This window comes from Humulus lupulus, chromosome 6 (genome assembly GCF_963169125.1).
Source record: "Humulus lupulus chromosome 6, drHumLupu1.1, whole genome shotgun sequence".
Lineage (NCBI taxonomy): Eukaryota > Viridiplantae > Streptophyta > Magnoliopsida > Rosales > Cannabaceae > Humulus > Humulus lupulus.
The window spans coordinates 140,574,546-140,587,322 of NC_084798.1; the positions used below are offsets into that span (position 1 = coordinate 140,574,546).

General features: G+C 43.6%; 36 non-coding genes and 1 pseudogene across 36 annotated transcripts; all 37 read left to right on the top strand.

The window, feature by feature from the left end:
- The first annotated feature begins 193 nt into the window (after positions 1 to 193).
- LOC133786871 (5S ribosomal RNA) lies at positions 194 to 312 on the top strand. Its single transcript, XR_009872012.1, has one exon. It is a non-coding gene; the product is annotated as a 5S ribosomal RNA (ribosomal RNA).
- Positions 313 to 533: 221 nt separating this feature from the next.
- On the top strand, positions 534 to 652 carry LOC133787159 (5S ribosomal RNA; annotated as a pseudogene).
- Positions 653 to 870: 218 nt separating this feature from the next.
- On the top strand, positions 871 to 989 carry LOC133786670 (5S ribosomal RNA). The gene has a single exon (XR_009871816.1). It is a non-coding gene; the product is annotated as a 5S ribosomal RNA (ribosomal RNA).
- Positions 990 to 1,216: 227 nt separating this feature from the next.
- On the top strand, positions 1,217 to 1,335 carry LOC133786932 (5S ribosomal RNA). Its single transcript, XR_009872070.1, has one exon. It is a non-coding gene; the product is annotated as a 5S ribosomal RNA (ribosomal RNA).
- A 223-nt stretch (positions 1,336 to 1,558) lies between these two features.
- Positions 1,559 to 1,677, top strand: LOC133786315 (5S ribosomal RNA). Its single transcript, XR_009871480.1, has one exon. It is a non-coding gene; the product is annotated as a 5S ribosomal RNA (ribosomal RNA).
- Positions 1,678 to 1,900: 223 nt separating this feature from the next.
- On the top strand, positions 1,901 to 2,019 carry LOC133787942 (5S ribosomal RNA). The gene has a single exon (XR_009872928.1). It is a non-coding gene; the product is annotated as a 5S ribosomal RNA (ribosomal RNA).
- A 227-nt stretch (positions 2,020 to 2,246) lies between these two features.
- LOC133786866 (5S ribosomal RNA) lies at positions 2,247 to 2,365 on the top strand. The gene has a single exon (XR_009872007.1). It is a non-coding gene; the product is annotated as a 5S ribosomal RNA (ribosomal RNA).
- A 223-nt stretch (positions 2,366 to 2,588) lies between these two features.
- On the top strand, positions 2,589 to 2,707 carry LOC133787056 (5S ribosomal RNA). Its single transcript, XR_009872189.1, has one exon. It is a non-coding gene; the product is annotated as a 5S ribosomal RNA (ribosomal RNA).
- A 227-nt stretch (positions 2,708 to 2,934) lies between these two features.
- LOC133786950 (5S ribosomal RNA) lies at positions 2,935 to 3,053 on the top strand. The gene has a single exon (XR_009872087.1). It is a non-coding gene; the product is annotated as a 5S ribosomal RNA (ribosomal RNA).
- A 223-nt stretch (positions 3,054 to 3,276) lies between these two features.
- Positions 3,277 to 3,395, top strand: LOC133786316 (5S ribosomal RNA). The gene has a single exon (XR_009871481.1). It is a non-coding gene; the product is annotated as a 5S ribosomal RNA (ribosomal RNA).
- Positions 3,396 to 3,619: 224 nt separating this feature from the next.
- On the top strand, positions 3,620 to 3,738 carry LOC133786688 (5S ribosomal RNA). The gene has a single exon (XR_009871833.1). It is a non-coding gene; the product is annotated as a 5S ribosomal RNA (ribosomal RNA).
- A 220-nt stretch (positions 3,739 to 3,958) lies between these two features.
- LOC133787590 (5S ribosomal RNA) lies at positions 3,959 to 4,077 on the top strand. Its single transcript, XR_009872602.1, has one exon. It is a non-coding gene; the product is annotated as a 5S ribosomal RNA (ribosomal RNA).
- A 227-nt stretch (positions 4,078 to 4,304) lies between these two features.
- LOC133786867 (5S ribosomal RNA) lies at positions 4,305 to 4,423 on the top strand. Its single transcript, XR_009872008.1, has one exon. It is a non-coding gene; the product is annotated as a 5S ribosomal RNA (ribosomal RNA).
- Positions 4,424 to 4,645: 222 nt separating this feature from the next.
- LOC133787057 (5S ribosomal RNA) lies at positions 4,646 to 4,764 on the top strand. The gene has a single exon (XR_009872190.1). It is a non-coding gene; the product is annotated as a 5S ribosomal RNA (ribosomal RNA).
- A 227-nt stretch (positions 4,765 to 4,991) lies between these two features.
- LOC133786951 (5S ribosomal RNA) lies at positions 4,992 to 5,110 on the top strand. The gene has a single exon (XR_009872088.1). It is a non-coding gene; the product is annotated as a 5S ribosomal RNA (ribosomal RNA).
- Positions 5,111 to 5,333: 223 nt separating this feature from the next.
- Positions 5,334 to 5,452, top strand: LOC133786317 (5S ribosomal RNA). The gene has a single exon (XR_009871482.1). It is a non-coding gene; the product is annotated as a 5S ribosomal RNA (ribosomal RNA).
- Positions 5,453 to 5,676: 224 nt separating this feature from the next.
- LOC133786700 (5S ribosomal RNA) lies at positions 5,677 to 5,795 on the top strand. The gene has a single exon (XR_009871844.1). It is a non-coding gene; the product is annotated as a 5S ribosomal RNA (ribosomal RNA).
- A 220-nt stretch (positions 5,796 to 6,015) lies between these two features.
- Positions 6,016 to 6,134, top strand: LOC133787602 (5S ribosomal RNA). Its single transcript, XR_009872612.1, has one exon. It is a non-coding gene; the product is annotated as a 5S ribosomal RNA (ribosomal RNA).
- Positions 6,135 to 6,361: 227 nt separating this feature from the next.
- Positions 6,362 to 6,480, top strand: LOC133788094 (5S ribosomal RNA). Its single transcript, XR_009873072.1, has one exon. It is a non-coding gene; the product is annotated as a 5S ribosomal RNA (ribosomal RNA).
- Positions 6,481 to 6,703: 223 nt separating this feature from the next.
- Positions 6,704 to 6,822, top strand: LOC133786934 (5S ribosomal RNA). Its single transcript, XR_009872072.1, has one exon. It is a non-coding gene; the product is annotated as a 5S ribosomal RNA (ribosomal RNA).
- A 228-nt stretch (positions 6,823 to 7,050) lies between these two features.
- On the top strand, positions 7,051 to 7,169 carry LOC133786318 (5S ribosomal RNA). Its single transcript, XR_009871483.1, has one exon. It is a non-coding gene; the product is annotated as a 5S ribosomal RNA (ribosomal RNA).
- Positions 7,170 to 7,393: 224 nt separating this feature from the next.
- On the top strand, positions 7,394 to 7,512 carry LOC133786711 (5S ribosomal RNA). Its single transcript, XR_009871855.1, has one exon. It is a non-coding gene; the product is annotated as a 5S ribosomal RNA (ribosomal RNA).
- Positions 7,513 to 7,732: 220 nt separating this feature from the next.
- Positions 7,733 to 7,851, top strand: LOC133786861 (5S ribosomal RNA). The gene has a single exon (XR_009872002.1). It is a non-coding gene; the product is annotated as a 5S ribosomal RNA (ribosomal RNA).
- Positions 7,852 to 8,070: 219 nt separating this feature from the next.
- LOC133786782 (5S ribosomal RNA) lies at positions 8,071 to 8,189 on the top strand. The gene has a single exon (XR_009871926.1). It is a non-coding gene; the product is annotated as a 5S ribosomal RNA (ribosomal RNA).
- Positions 8,190 to 8,415: 226 nt separating this feature from the next.
- On the top strand, positions 8,416 to 8,534 carry LOC133787472 (5S ribosomal RNA). Its single transcript, XR_009872492.1, has one exon. It is a non-coding gene; the product is annotated as a 5S ribosomal RNA (ribosomal RNA).
- A 218-nt stretch (positions 8,535 to 8,752) lies between these two features.
- On the top strand, positions 8,753 to 8,871 carry LOC133787215 (5S ribosomal RNA). The gene has a single exon (XR_009872249.1). It is a non-coding gene; the product is annotated as a 5S ribosomal RNA (ribosomal RNA).
- A 227-nt stretch (positions 8,872 to 9,098) lies between these two features.
- LOC133786571 (5S ribosomal RNA) lies at positions 9,099 to 9,217 on the top strand. Its single transcript, XR_009871724.1, has one exon. It is a non-coding gene; the product is annotated as a 5S ribosomal RNA (ribosomal RNA).
- A 222-nt stretch (positions 9,218 to 9,439) lies between these two features.
- LOC133786730 (5S ribosomal RNA) lies at positions 9,440 to 9,558 on the top strand. Its single transcript, XR_009871874.1, has one exon. It is a non-coding gene; the product is annotated as a 5S ribosomal RNA (ribosomal RNA).
- A 228-nt stretch (positions 9,559 to 9,786) lies between these two features.
- LOC133787307 (5S ribosomal RNA) lies at positions 9,787 to 9,905 on the top strand. Its single transcript, XR_009872336.1, has one exon. It is a non-coding gene; the product is annotated as a 5S ribosomal RNA (ribosomal RNA).
- A 218-nt stretch (positions 9,906 to 10,123) lies between these two features.
- Positions 10,124 to 10,242, top strand: LOC133788017 (5S ribosomal RNA). The gene has a single exon (XR_009873000.1). It is a non-coding gene; the product is annotated as a 5S ribosomal RNA (ribosomal RNA).
- A 227-nt stretch (positions 10,243 to 10,469) lies between these two features.
- On the top strand, positions 10,470 to 10,588 carry LOC133786331 (5S ribosomal RNA). The gene has a single exon (XR_009871495.1). It is a non-coding gene; the product is annotated as a 5S ribosomal RNA (ribosomal RNA).
- Positions 10,589 to 10,811: 223 nt separating this feature from the next.
- LOC133786710 (5S ribosomal RNA) lies at positions 10,812 to 10,930 on the top strand. Its single transcript, XR_009871854.1, has one exon. It is a non-coding gene; the product is annotated as a 5S ribosomal RNA (ribosomal RNA).
- Positions 10,931 to 11,158: 228 nt separating this feature from the next.
- Positions 11,159 to 11,277, top strand: LOC133787119 (5S ribosomal RNA). Its single transcript, XR_009872221.1, has one exon. It is a non-coding gene; the product is annotated as a 5S ribosomal RNA (ribosomal RNA).
- Positions 11,278 to 11,498: 221 nt separating this feature from the next.
- LOC133787879 (5S ribosomal RNA) lies at positions 11,499 to 11,617 on the top strand. The gene has a single exon (XR_009872867.1). It is a non-coding gene; the product is annotated as a 5S ribosomal RNA (ribosomal RNA).
- Positions 11,618 to 11,838: 221 nt separating this feature from the next.
- LOC133786766 (5S ribosomal RNA) lies at positions 11,839 to 11,957 on the top strand. Its single transcript, XR_009871911.1, has one exon. It is a non-coding gene; the product is annotated as a 5S ribosomal RNA (ribosomal RNA).
- Positions 11,958 to 12,183: 226 nt separating this feature from the next.
- LOC133786998 (5S ribosomal RNA) lies at positions 12,184 to 12,302 on the top strand. Its single transcript, XR_009872134.1, has one exon. It is a non-coding gene; the product is annotated as a 5S ribosomal RNA (ribosomal RNA).
- Positions 12,303 to 12,528: 226 nt separating this feature from the next.
- Positions 12,529 to 12,647, top strand: LOC133786582 (5S ribosomal RNA). The gene has a single exon (XR_009871735.1). It is a non-coding gene; the product is annotated as a 5S ribosomal RNA (ribosomal RNA).
- The last annotated feature ends 130 nt before the right edge of the window (positions 12,648 to 12,777 follow it).

Here is a 12,777-nt window from a genome sequence, read left to right on the forward strand (position 1 = left end):
AAAAATCCACTTTCGGCTCAAAAGTTCGTATTTTCTGTTTAAAATCTTTAAAGAGTCATTTATTCTGTTTCATTTGAGAGGTTAAGACCGTGGTCACTAACAAGCAGCGAATAAGACGTTCCTAGTTGACCCGAGGGAGAAAAGGGAGGACACACGCGTTCCCTATAAATGAATGTTGCGGAACAAACATTCCGGGTGCGATCTTACCAGCACTAATGCATCGGATCCCATTATAACTCCGCAGTTAAGCGTGCTTGGGCGAGAGTAGTTCTTGGATGGGTGACCTCTTGGGAAGTCCTCGTGTTGCACCCTTGAAAACATCATTTTTTTTTTGTTCTTCAAAAATCCACTTACGGGTCAAAAGTTTGTATTTTCTGCTTCAAATCTTTAAAGAGTCATTTATTCCGTTTCCCTTGAGGGGTTAACACCGTGGTCACTAACAAGCAGCGAATAAGAAGTTCCTAGTTGATCCGAGGGAGAAAAGGGAGGACACACGCGTCCGCTATAAATGAATATTGCGGACCAAACATTCCGGGTGCGATTTTACCAGCACTAAAGCACCGGTTCCCATCAGAACTCCGTTGTTAAGCGCGCTTTGGCGATAGTAGTACTGGGATGGGTGACCTCCTGGAAAGTCCTAGTGTTGCACCCCTGAAAACGTCATTTTTTTTTTTTTTTTGTTCTTCAAAAATCCACTTACGGATCAAAAGTTTGTATTTTCTGTTTAAAATCTTTAAAGAGTCGTTTGTTCCGTTTCCCTTGAGGGGTTAAAACCGTGGTCACTAACAAGCAGCGAATAAGAAGTTCCTAGTAGATCCAAGGGAGAACACACGTGTTCGCTATAAATGAATATTGCGGACCAAACATTCAGGGTGCGATCATACTAGAACTAATGCACCGGATCCCATCAGAACTCCGTAGTTAAGCGTGCTTGGGCGAGATTATTTCTAGGATGGGTGACCTCCTGGGAAGTCCTCGTGTTGCACCCCTGAAAAGATCATTTTTTTTTTTTTTTTGTTCTTCAAAAATCCACTTACGGCTCAAAAGTTTGTATTTTCTGTTTCAACTCTTTAAAGAGTCATTTATTCCGTTTCCCTTGAGGGGTTAAAACCGTGGTCACTAACTAGCAGCGAATAAGAAGTTCCTAGTTGATCCGACGGAGAAAAGGGAGGACACACGCGTCCGCTATAAATGAATATTGCGGACCAAACATTCCGGGTGCGATCATAACGGCACTAATGCACCGGATCCCATCAGAACTCCGAAGTTAAGCGTGCTTGGGAGAGCGTAGTACTGGGATGGGTGACCTCCTCGGATGTCCTCGTGTTGCACCCCTGAAAACATCATTTTTTTTTTTTGTTCTTCAAAAATCCACTTACGGCTCAAAAGTTTGTATTTTCTGTTTCAAATCTTTAAAGAGTCATTTATTCCGTTTCCCTTGAGGGGTTAACACCGTGGTCACTAACAAGCAGCGAATAAGAAGTTCCTAGTAGATCCAAGGGAGAAAAGGGAGAACACACGTGTTCGCTATAAATGAATATTGCGGACCAAACATTCAGGGTGCGATCATACTAGAACTAATGCACCGGATCCCATCAGAACTCCGTAGTTAAGCGTGCTTGGGCGAGATTATTACTAGGATGGGTGACCTCCTGGGAAGTCCTCGTGTTGCACCCCTGAAAACATCAATTTTTTTTTTTGTTCTTCAAAAACGCACTTACGGCTCTAAAGTTTGTATTTTCTGTTTTTACTCTTGAAAGGGACATTTATTCTGTTTCCCTTGAGGGGTTAACACCGTGGTCACTAACAAGCAGCGAATAAGAAGTTCCTAGTTGATCCGAGGGAGAAAAGGGAGGACACACGCGTTCGCTATAAATGAATATTGCGGACCAAACATTCCGGGTGCGATCATACCAACACTAATGCACCGGATCCCATCAGAACTCCGCAGTTAAGCTTGCTTGGGCGAGAGTAGTACTAGGATGGGTGACCTCCTGGGAAGTCCTCGTGTTGCACCCCTGAAAACATCATTTTTTTTTTTTTTTTGTTCTTCAAAAATCCACTTACGGCTCAAAAGTTTGTATTTTCTGTTTCAACTCTTTAAAGAGTCATTTATTCCGTTTCCCTTGAGGGGTTAAAACCGTGGTCACTAACTAGCAGCGAATAAGAAGTTCCTAGTTGATCCGACGGAGAAAAGGGAGGACACACGCGTCCGCTATAAATGAATATTGCGGACCAAACATTCCGGGTGCGATCATACCGGCACTAATGCACCGGATCCCATCAGAACTCCGAAGTTAAGCGTTCTTGGGAGAGCGTAGTACTGGGATGGGTGACCTCCTCGGATGTCCTCGTGTTGCACCCCTGAAAACATCATTTTTTTTTTTTGTTCTTCAAAAATCCACTTACGGCTCAAAAGTTTGTATTTTCTGTTTCAAATCTTTAAAGAGTCATTTATTCCGTTTCCCTTGAGGGGTTAACACCGTGGTCACTAACAAGCAGCGAATAAGAAGTTCCTAGTAGATCCGAGGGAGAAAAGGGAGAACACACGTGTTCGCTATAAATGAATATTGCGGACCAAACATTCAAGGTGCGATCATACTAGAACTAATGCACCGGATCCCATCAGAACTCCGTAGTTAAGCGTGCTTGGGGGAGATTATTTCTAGGATGGGTGACCTCCTGGGAAGTCCTCGTGTTGCACCCCTGAAAACATCATTTTTTTTTTTTTTTTGTTCTTCAAAAATCCACTTACGGCTCAAAAGTTTGTATTTTCTGTTTCAACTCTTTAAAGAGTCATGTATTCCGTTTCCCTTGAGGGGTTAAAACCGTGGTCACTAACTAGCAGCGAATAAGAAGTTCCTAGTTGATCCGACGGAGAAAAGGGAGGACACACGCGTCCGCTATAAATGAATATTGCGGACCAAACATTCTGGGTGCGATCATACCGGCACAAATGCACCGGATCCCATCAGAACTCCGAAGTTAAGCGTTCTTGGGAGAGCGTAGTACTGGGATGGGTGACCTCCTCGGATGTCCTCGTGTTGCACCCCTGAAAACATCATTTTTTTTTTTTGTTCTTCAAAAATCCACTTACGGCTCAAAAGTTTGTATTTTCTGTTTCAAATCTTTAAAGAGTCATTTATTCCGTTTCCCTTGAGGGGTTAACACCGTGGTCACTAACAAGCAGCGAATAAGAAGTTCCTAGTAGATCCGAGGGAGAAAAGGGAGAACACACGTGTTCGCTATAAATGAATATTGCGGACCAAACATTCAGGGTGCGATCATACTAGAACTAATGCACCGGATCCCATCAGAACTCCGTAGTTAAGCGTGCTTGGGCGAGATTATTACTAGGATGGGTGACCTCCTGGGAAGTCCTCGTGTTGCACCCCTGAAAACATCAATTTTTTTTTTTTGTTCTTCAAAAACGCACTTACGGCTCTAAAGTTTGTATTTTCTGTTTTTACTCTTGAAAGGGACATTTATTCTGTTTCCCTTGAGGGGTTAACACCGTGGTCACTAACAAGCAGCGAATAAGAAGTTCCTAGTTGATCCGAGGGAGAAAAGGGAGGACACACGCGTTCGCTATAAATGAATATTGCGGACCAAACATTCCGGGTGCGATCATACCAGCACTAATGCACCGGATCCCATCAGAACTCCGCAGTTAAGCTTGCTTGGGCGAGAGTAGTACTAGGATGGGTGACCTCCTGGGAAGTCCTCGTGTTGCACCCCTGAAAACACCATTTTTTTTTGTTCTTCAAAAATCCAATTACGGCTCAAAAGTTTGTATTTTCTGTTTAAAATCTTTAAAGAGTCATTTATTCTATTTCCTTTGAGAGGTTAAGACCGTGGTCACTAACAAGCAGCTAATAAGACGTTCCTAGTTGATCCGAGGGAGAAAAGGGAGGACACACGCGTTCCCTATAAATGAATGTTGCGGGAGAAACATTCCGGGTGCGATCATACCAGCACTAATGCATCGGATCCCATCAGAACTCCGCAGTTAAGCATGCTTGGGCGAGAGTAGTACTAGGATGGGTGACCTCCTGGGAAGTCCTCGTGTTGCACCCCTGAAAACTTCATTTTTTTTTTTTTTTTGAACTTCAAAAATCCACTTACGGCTCAAAAGTTTGTGTTTTCTGTTTCAACTCTTTAAAGAGTCATTTATTCCGTTTCCCTTGAGGGGTTAACACCGTGGTCACTAACTAGCAGCGAATAAGAAGTTCCTAGTTGATCCGACGGAGAAAAGGGAGGACACACGCGTCCGCTATAAATGAATATTGCGGACCAAACATTCCGGGTGCGATCATACCGGCACTAATGCACCGGATCCCATCAGAACTCCGAAGTTAAGCGTTCTTGGGAGAGCGTAGTACTGGGATGGGTGACCTCCTCGGATGTCCTCGTGTTGCACCCCTGAAAACATCATTTTTTTTTTTGTTCTTCAAAAATCCACTTACGGCTCAAAAGTTTGTATTTTCTGTTTCAAATCTTTAAAGATTCATTTATTCCGTTTCCCTTGAGGGGTTAACACCGTGGTCACTAACAAGCAGCGAATAAGAAGTTCCTAGTAGATCCGAGGGAGAAAAGGGAGAACACACGTGTTCGCTATAAATGAATATTGCGGACCAAACATTCAAGGTGCGATCATACTAGAACTAATGCACCGGATCCCATCAGAACTCCGTAGTTAAGCGTGCTTGGGGGAGATTATTTCTAGGATGGGTGACCTCCTGGGAAGTCCTCGTGTTGCACCCCTGAAAACATCATTTTTTTTTTTTTTTTGTTCTTCAAAAATCCACTTACGGCTCAAAAGTTTGTATTTTCTGTTTCAACTCTTTAAAGAGTCATGTATTCCGTTTCCCTTGAGGGGTTAAAACCGTGGTCACTAACTAGCAGCGAATAAGAAGTTCCTAGTTGATCCGACGGAGAAAAGGGAGGACACACGCGTCCGCTATAAATGAATATTGCGGACCAAACATTCTGGGTGCGATCATACCGGCACAAATGCACCGGATCCCATCAGAACTCCGAAGTTAAGCGTTCTTGGGAGAGCGTAGTACTGGGATGGGTGACCTCCTCGGATGTCCTCGTGTTGCACCCCTGAAAACATCATTTTTTTTTTTTGTTCTTCAAAAATCCACTTACGGCTCAAAAGTTTGTATTTTCTGTTTCAAATCTTTAAAGAGTCATTTATTCCGTTTCCCTTGAGGGGTTAACACCGTGGTCACTAACAAGCAGCGAATAAGAAGTTCCTAGTAGATCCGAGGGAGAAAAGGGAGAACACACGTGTTCGCTATAAATGAATATTGCGGACCAAACATTCAGGGTGCGATCATACTAGAACTAATGCACCGGATCCCATCAGAACTCCGTAGTTAAGCGTGCTTGGGCGAGATTATTACTAGGATGGGTGACCTCCTGGGAAGTCCTCGTGTTGCACCCCTGAAAACATCAATTTTTTTTTTTTGTTCTTCAAAAACGCACTTACGGCTCTAAAGTTTGTATTTTCTGTTTTTACTCTTGAAAGGGACATTTATTCTGTTTCCCTTGAGGGGTTAACACCGTGGTCACTAACAAGCAGCGAATAAGAAGTTCCTAGTTGATCCGAGGGAGAAAAGGGAGGACACACGCGTTCGCTATAAATGAATATTGCGGACCAAACATTCCGGGTGCGATCATACCAGCACTAATGCACCGGATCCCATCAGAACTCCGCAGTTAAGCTTGCTTGGGCGAGAGTAGTACTAGGATGGGTGACCTCCTGGGAAGTCCTCGTGTTGCACCCCTGAAAACACCATTTTTTTTTGTTCTTCAAAAATCCAATTACGGCTCAAAAGTTTGTATTTTCTGTTTAAAATCTTTAAAGAGTCATTTATTCTATTTCCTTTGAGAGGTTAAGACCGTGGTCACTAACAAGCAGCTAATAAGACGTTCCTAGTTGATCCGAGGGAGAAAAGGGAGGACACACGCGTTCCCTATAAATGAATGTTGCGGGAGAAACATTCCGGGTGCGATCATACCAGCACTAATGCATCGGATCCCATCAGAACTCCGCAGTTAAGCATGCTTGGGCGAGAGTAGTACTAGGATGGGTGACCTCCTGGGAAGTCCTCGTGTTGCACCCCTGAAAACTTCATTTTTTTTTTTTTTTTGAACTTCAAAAATCCACTTACGGCTCAAAAGTTTGTGTTTTCTGTTTCAACTCTTTAAAGAGTCATTTATTCCGTTTCCCTTGAGGGGTTAACACCGTGGTCACTAACAAGCAGCGAATAAGAAGTTCCTAGTTGATCCGACGGAGAAAAGGGAGGACACACGCGTCCGCTATAAATGAATATTGCGGACCAAACATTCCGGGTGCGATCATACCGGCACTAATGCACCGGATCCCATCAGAACTCCGAAGTTAAGCGTGCTTGGGAGAGCGTAGTACTGGGATGGGTGACCTCCTCGGAAGTCCTCGTGTTGCACCCCTGAAAACATCATTTTTTTTTTTTGTTCTTCAAAAATCCACTTACGGCTTAAAAGTTTGTATTTTCTGTTTCAAATCTTTAAAGAGTCATTTATTCCGTTTCCCTTGAGGGGTTAACACCGTGGTCACAAACAAGCAGCGAATAAGAAGTTCCTAGTTGATCCGAGGGAGAAAAGGGAGGACACACGCGTCCGCTATAAATGAATATTGCGGACCAAACATTCCGGGTGCGATTTTACCAGCACTAAAGCACCGGTTCCCATCAGAACTCCGCAGTTAAGCGCGCTTTGGCGAGAGTAGTACTGGGATGGGTGACCTCCTGGGTAGTCCTCGTGTTGCACCCCTGAAAACGTCATTTTTTTTTTTTTTTTTGTTCTTCAAAAATCCACTTACGGATCAAAAGTTTGTATTTTCTGTTTAAAATCTTTAAAGAGTCGTTTGTTCCGTTTCCCTTGAGGGGTTAAAACCGTGGTCACTAACAAGCAGCGAATAAGAAGTTCCTAGTAGATCCGAGGGAGAAAAGGGAGAACACACGTGTTCGCTATAAATGAATATTGCGGACCAAACATTCAGGGTGCGATCATACTAGAACTAATGCACCGGATCCCATCAGAACTCCGTAGTTAAGCGTGCTTGGGCGAGATTATTACTAGGATGGGTGACCTCCTGGGAAGTCCTCGTGTTGCACCCCTGAAAACATCATTTTTTTTTTTTTGTTCTTCAAAAACGCACTTACGGGTCAAAAGTTTGTATTTTCTGTTTTTACTCTTGAAAGAGACATTTATTCTGTTTCCCTTGAGGGGTTAACACCGTGGTCACTAACAAGCAGCGAATAAGAAGTTCCTAGTTGATCCGAGGGAGAAAAGGGAGGACACACGCGTTCGCTATAAACGAATATTGCGGACCAAACATTCCGGGTGCGATCATACCAGCACTAATGCACCGGATCCCATCAGAACTCCGCAGTTAAGCTTGCTTGGGCGAGAGTAGTACTAGGATGGGTGACCTCCTGGGAAGTCCTCGTGTTGCACCCCTGAAAACATCATTTTTTTTTGTTCTTCAAAAATCCACTTACGGCTCAAAAGTTTGTATTTTCTGTTTAAAATCTCTAAAGAGTCATTTATTCTGTTTCCTTTGAGAGGTTAAGACCGTGGTCACTAACAAGCAGCGAATAAGACGTTCCTAGTTGATCCGAGGGAGAAAAGGGAGGACACACGCGTTCCCTATAAATGAATGTTGCGGGAGAAACATTCCGGGTGCGATCATACCAGCACTAATGCATCGGATCCCATCAGAACTCCGCAGTTAAGCGTGCTTGGGCGAGAGTAGTACTGGGATGGGTGACCTCTTGGGAAGTCCTCGTGTTGCACCCTTGAAAACATCATTTTTTTTTTTCTTCAAAAATCCACTTACGGGTCAAAAGTTTGTATTTTCTGTTTTAAATCTTTAAAGAGTCGTTTGTTCCGTTTCCCTTGAGGGGTTAAAACCGTTGTCACTAACAAGCAGCGAATAAGAAGTTCCTAGTAGATCCGAGGGAGAAAAGGGAGAACACACGTGTTCGCTATAAATGAATATTGCGGACCAAACATTCAGGGTGCGATCATACTAGAACTAATGCACCGGATCCCATCAGAAATCCGTAGTTAAGCGTGCTTGGGCGAGATTATTACTAGGATGGGTTACCTCCTGGGAAGTCCTCGTGTTGCACCCCTGAAAACATCATTTTTTTTTTTTTTTGTTCTTCAAAAACCCACTTACGGCTCAAAAGTTTGTATTTTCTGTTTTTACTCTTGAAAGAGACATTTATTCTGTTTCCCTTGAGGGTTTAACACCGTGGTCACTAACAAGCAGCGAATAAGAAGTTCCTAGTTGATCCGAGGGAGAAAAGGGAGGACACACGCGTTCGCTATAAATGAATATTGCGGACCAAACATTCCGGGTGCGATCATACCAGCACTAATGCACCAGATCCCATCAGAACTCCGCAGTTAAGCATGCTTGGGCGAGAGTAGTACTAGGATGGGTGACCTCCTGGGAAGTCCTCGTGTTGCACCCCTGAAAACATCATTTTTTTTTTCTTCAAAAATCCACTTACGGCTCAAAAGTTTGTATTTTCTGTTTAATATCATTAAAGAGTCATTTATTCTGTTTCCTTTGAGAGGTTAAGACCGTGGTCACTAACAAGAAGCGAATAAGACGTTCCTAGTTGATCCGAGGGAGAAAAGGGAGGACACACGCGTTCCCTATAAATGAATGTTGCGGGAGAAACATTCCGGGTGCGATCATACCAGCTCTAATGCATCGGATCCCATCAGAACTCCGCAGTTAAGCGTGCTTGGGCGAGAGTAGTACTAGGATGGGTGACCTCCTGGGAAGTCCTCGTGTTGCACCCCTGAAATCTTCATTTTTATTTTTTTTTTGTTCTTCAAAAATCCACTTACGGCTCAAAAGTTTGTGTTTTCTGTTTCAACTCTTTAAAGAGTCATTTATTCCGTTTCCCTTGAGGGGTTAACACCGTGGTCACTAACAAGCAGCGAATAAGAAGTTCCTAGTTGATCCGAGGGAGAAAAGGGAGGACACACGCGTCCGCTATATATGAATATTGCGGACCAAACATTCCGGGTGCGATCATACCGGCACTAATGCACCGGATCCTATCAGAACTCCGAAGTTAAGCGTGCTTGGGAGAGCGTAGTACTGGGATGGGTGACCTCCTCGGAAGTCCTCGTGTTGCACCCCTGAAAACATCATTTTTTTTTTTGTTCTTCAAAAATCCACTTACGGCTCAAAAGTTTGTATTTTCTGTTTCAAATCTTTAAAGAGTCATTTATTCCGTTTCCCTTGAGGGGTAAACACCGTGGTCACTAACAAGCAGCGAATAAGAAGTTCCTAGTAGATCCGAGGGAGAAAAGGCAGAACACACGTGTTCGCTATAAATGAATATTGCGGACCAAACATTCAGGGTGCGATCATACTAGAACTAATGCACCGGATCCCATCAGAACTCCGTAGTTAAGCGTGCTTGGGCGAGATTATTACTAGGATGGGTGACCTCCTGGGAAGTCCTCGTGTTTCACCCCTGAAAACATCATTTTTTTTTTTTTTTTTGTTCTTCAAAAATCCACTTACGGCTCAAAAGTTTGTATTTTCTGTTTTTACTCTTTAAAGAGTCATTTATTCCGTTTCCCTTGAGGGGTTAACACCGTGGTCACTAACAAGCAGCGAATAAGAAGTTCCTAGTTGATCCGAGGGAGAAAAGGGAGGACACACGCGTTCGCTATAAATGAATATTGCGGACCAAACATTCCGGGTGCGATCATACCAGCACTAATGCACCGGATCCCATCAGAACTCCGCAGTTAAGCATGCTTGGGCGAGAGTAGTACTAGGATGGGTGACCTCCTTGGAAGTCCTCGTGTTGCACCCCTGAAAACATCATTTTTTTTTTCTTCAAAAATCCACTTACGGCTCAAAAGTTTGTATATTCTGTTTAAAATCATTAAAGAGTCATTTATTCTGTTTCCTTTGAGAGGTTAAGATCGTGGTCACTAACAAGCAGCGAATAAGACGTTCCTAGTTGATCCGAGGGAGTAAAGGGAGGACACACGCGTTCCCTATAAATGAATGTTGCGGGAGAAACATTCCGGGTGCGATCATACCAGCACTACTGCATCGGATCCCATCAGAACTCCGCAGTTAAGCGTGCTTGGGCGAGAGTAGTAATAGGATGGGTGACCTCCTGGGAAGTCCTCGTGTTGCACCCCTGAAATCTTCATTTTTTTTTTTTTTTTGTTCTTCAAAAATCCACTTACGGCTCAAAAGTTTGTGTTTTCTGTTTCAAATCTTTAAAGAGTCATTTATTTCGTTTCCCTTGAGGGGTTAACACCGTGGTCACTAACAAGCAGCGAATAAGAAGTTCCTAGTTGATCCGACGGAGAAAAGGGAGGACACACGCGTCCGCTATAAATGAATATTGCGGACCAAACATTCCGGGTGCGATCATACCGGCACTAATGCACCGGATCCCATTAGAACTCCGAAGTTAAGCGTGCTTGGGAGAGCGTAGTACTGGGATGGGTGACCTCCTCGGAAGTCCTCGTGTTGCACCCCTGAAAACATCATTTTTTTTTTTTGTTCTTCAAAAATCCACTTACGGCTCAAAAGTTTGTATTTTCTGTTTCAAATCTTTAAAGAGTCATTTATTCCGTTTCCCTTGAGGGGATAACACCGTGGTCACTAACAAGCAGCGAATAAGAAGTTCCTAGTAGATCCGAGGGAGAAAAGGAAGAACACACGTGTTCGCTATAAATGAATATTGCGGACCAAACATTCAGGGTGCGATCATACTAGAACTAATGCACCGGATCCCATCAGAACTCCGTAGTTAAGCGTGCTTGGGCGAGATTGTTACTAGGATGGGTGTCCTCCTGGGAAGTCCTCGTGTTGCACCCCTGAAAACATCATTTTTTTTTTTTTTTTTGTTCTTCAAAAATCCACTTACGGCTCAAAAGTTTGTATTTTCTGTTTTTACTCTTTAAAGAGTCATATATTCCGTTTCCCTTGAGGGGTTCACACCGTGGTCACTAACAAGCAACGAATAAGAAGTTCCTAGTTGATCCGAGGGAGAAAAGGGAGGACACACACGTTCGCTATAAATGAATATTGCGGACCAAACATTCCGGGTGCGATCATACCAGCACTAATGCACCGGATCCCATCAGAACTCCGCAGTTAAGCGTGCTTGGGCGAGAGTAGTTCTAGGATGGGTGACCTCTTGGGAAGTCCTCGTGTTGCACCCTTGAAAACATCATTTTTTTTTTGTTCTTCAAAAATCCACTTTCGGCTCAAAAGTTTGTATTTTCTGTTTAAAATCTTTAAAGAGTCATTTATTCTGTTTCCTTTGAGTGGTTAAGACCGTGGTCACTAACAAGCAGCGAATAAGACGTTCCTAGTTGACCCGAGGGAGAAAAGGGAGGACACACGCGTTCGTTATAAATGAATGTTGCGGAACAAACATTCCGGGTGCGATCTTACCAGCACTAATGCATCGGATCCCATCAGAACTCCGCAGTTAAGCGTGCTTGGGCGAGAGTAGTACTGGGATGGGTGACCTCTTGGGAAGTCCTCGTGTTGCACCCTTGAAAACATCATTTTTTTTTTGTTCTTCAAAAATCCACTTACGGTTCAAAAGTTTGTATTTTCTGCTTCAAATCTTTAAAGAGTCATTTATTCCGTTTCCCTTGAGGGGTTAACACCGTGGTCACTAACAAGCAGCGAATAAGAAGTTCCTAGTTGATCCGAGGGAGAAAAGGGAGGACACACGCGTCCGCTATAAATGAATATTGCGGACCAAACATTCCGGGTGCGATCTTACCAGCACTAAAGCACTGGTTCCCATCAGAACTCCGCAGTTAAGCGCGCTTTGGCGAGAGTAGTACTGGGATGGGTGACCTCCTGGGAAGTCCTCGTGTTGCACCCCTGAAAACGTCATTTTTTTTTTTTTTTGTTCTTCTAAAATCCACTTACGGATCAAAAGTTTGTATTTTCTGTTTTAAATCTTGAAAGAGTCGTTTGTTCCGTTTCCCTTGAGGGGTTAAAACCGTGGTCACTAACAAGCAGCGAATAAGAAGTTCCTAATAGATCCGAGGGAGAAAAGGGAGAACACACGTGTTCGCTATAAATGAATATTGCGGACCAAACATTCAGGGTGCGATCATACTAGAACTAATGCACCGGATCCAATCAGAACTCCGTAGTTAAGCGTGCTTGGGCGAGATTATTTCTAGGATGGGTGACCTCCTAGGAAGTCCTCGTGTTGCACCCCTGAAAACATCATTTTTTTTTTCTTTTGTTCTTCAAAAATCCACTTACGGCTCAAAAGTTTGTATTTTCTGTTTCACCTCTTTAAAGAGTCATTTATTCCGTTTCCCTTGAGGGGTTAAGACCGTGGTCACTAACAAGCAGCGAATAAGAAGTTCCTAGATGATCCGACGGAGAAAAGGGAGGACACACGCGTCCGCTATAAATGAATATTGCGGACCAAACATTCCGGGTGCGATCATACCGGCACTAATGCACCGGATCCCATCAGAACTCCGAAGTTAAGCGTGCTTGGGATAGCGTAGTACTGGGATGGGTGACCTCCTCGGAAGTCCTCGTGTTGCACCCCTGAAAACATCATTTTTTTTTTTGTTCTTCAAAAATCCACTTACGGCTCAAAAGTTTGTATTTTCTGTTTCAAATCTTTAAAGAGTCATTTATTCCGTTTCCCTTGAGGGGTTAACGCCGTGGTCACTAAT